Genomic DNA, 2,297 nt, shown 5'->3' on the forward strand with positions numbered 1-2,297 from the left:
GTGGCTAATGATGATTTCCTATGACATTAGGGTGAGTGATGTGAGGTTTGCTTTATGAAAAGGTAAATCTCGCATCCCAATGCGAAACGACCACTTCGCGGACACGTATGATAAACATGCTCGAGTATTATCGGCTAATACTCGATCGGATATTATAAATCGCCCGATCGTAATATCCGATTAGAATTTCGGATTTCGGCATTCCGAGTGAAAAATATTTAGAAAATAGGTATGGGGTATTCAGGGTCTATACTGACTCAAAATGAAATTACGAAGCCAACAGTGCGATCGGAATTCGATTCTGAGTTACGGAACTCAAAAACCACTTTTTGAGCCGTACCGAGTGGATTTCGGCCCCGACAGTGGTTCGAAGCCGACTGTCTCCGAAAATTACCAAATTTTACCACAAAATAGGAAATAAAATTACAAGACTAAAACTCAACTAGAGTTTCGTCTAATTCTTTACCGAAAATTCCCAGAAATTCATTTTCGAATATATAATTAATAAAAATATTAATAAAATCTTATAATTCTAAATCGTAAAATTCGCAGTGTTACAAATTCTGCAAAACTATTATTGTAAAAACTGGTGTGTATTGACTAGTTCAACTAGTAAACCAATAAATTTGTCTTAATATTAATATGATATAACAATTATATCAGTCATGCAATTATACTGGTCAAAACTGGTTTTCAATTGAATCGCACCAACATCCATACTTTTTATTATTTTAATATTTACTTTGTATTTATGTGTACAATTTTTGACCTTTGCTTGTTACACATGTTCTATAGTTACAGGTCTGCAACAAGCTGTAAATCCTTTCCTTTCCAACTTAGTTATAAAAATTATAAAAAATCTCATTTGGTGTATAGAGAACGTAATCTTGATGATAGAATATGAACTTCTGCATTTTTTATATATGTTGGTGCCAAACCTGTTTCATGGTTGTCCAAGAGACAAAGAACAGTGGCACGATCTTCTATAGATGCTGAATATCACTCTATTGCAACTACAACTATGGAAACAATGTGGTTGATGAACCTACTGAGTGAACTTGGTATTACCACTCCTACACCTACCATGTTTTGTGACAACATTGATGCAACCTATTTATGCTCCAATCCAATAATTCACTCACGTATGAAACACATTGCACTTGATTACCACTATGTCAGACAACTCGTGCAAATGGGCGAACTACAAGTCTCTCACATATCAACTAAGGACCAGTGTGCCGACATTCTTACCAAACCTCTGTCCAGAGCAAGATTTGTGCCTCTCAGTTCCAAGCTTGTTGTCACAGATGGTGACCCAATCTTGAGGGTGTAATAGATAACTTACAAACCAAGTCAAAGTTGTTATGCTCCAATAAACAACATAGATAAACTAGGCTAGTCAAGGTTGTTATGCTACAACAACATAATAGATAAATTAGATAAATCCCTATTGAATTCTAGTTGTATCTTCTCCTAGTTTATAGGCTTTGGTTACATTTTCAAAGCTTCTCTTGTAATCTATTTAACCTGATGTACACTCATAAAGCAATTAGTGGAAAATACAACCTCTTCAGCCTTTTGAGTTATGAGTGTGTGACAAGAATTCTTATATAATTATCATCATTTATTCATTGTCTTATGTGTTAGGCACAAGAGCTGCCAAAAGGTTCTAAGAGCTTGAGTTTTCTGACTATTTTCACTATTAGTTTAATTAGCAAATTTGTTTGTAATTAAGCATACTGTGCAATACGCATAGATGGAGTCGAAGCCTTATTATTTGCTTTGTGGGCGATTTGGACAGCTTCTTGGCTTCGTTTGTTACAATAGAAAGAGGGAAGAAAGAGAATGGGGAGAGAGAACTTAAAAGATAAATTGTCTCTTTCTTCCCTATCACATTTGGTGTCCCAACCCAATTAAAAAATCTCATTTAATTAAAAATAAAAATTATAAAAAATAAATTAATATTTTTACATTGTTTTATGAAGTTTGATTGATTTGGTACACGTAAATAAGAGTTTCTTGGGACAAATGATGTTTGTCCTTGGTTTTGGATAAGGATTACCTGTTCTCATTCTTGTCTCACTTAGTATCCTAACTCAATTAGAGAATCTCATTTAATTAAAAATAATAACAGAAAGGAAATAACATAATGGGACCCATATGTTTTCTTTCTCTTCACTTCTTGTGAAGAGAAGGTGGAGGACAAGTTGATGTCTCACCTCCTTTCATGTAGTAGTTAGAGATATTGACATGTGACGATACAATATTTTCAAGGGTTCAAATTTGTATTTATATTT

General features: G+C 33.9%; 1 protein-coding gene across 2 annotated transcripts in view; it reads left to right on the forward strand.

Moving 5' to 3' along the window:
- LOC109347598 overlaps positions 1-1,801 on the forward strand; it is a 10,467-nt gene extending 8,666 nt beyond the window's left edge. The window contains exon 3 of one of the 2 annotated variants that reach the window (XM_019587530.1): positions 1,648-1,801. The gene's annotated coding sequence lies outside the window, so the exon portion shown is untranslated. The remainder of the gene's footprint in view (positions 1-1,647) is intronic. The other variant, XM_019587531.1, reaches the window with a different exon arrangement.

This window comes from Lupinus angustifolius, chromosome LG05 (assembly GCF_001865875.1).
Source record: "Lupinus angustifolius cultivar Tanjil chromosome LG05, LupAngTanjil_v1.0, whole genome shotgun sequence".
Lineage (NCBI taxonomy): Eukaryota > Viridiplantae > Streptophyta > Magnoliopsida > Fabales > Fabaceae > Lupinus > Lupinus angustifolius.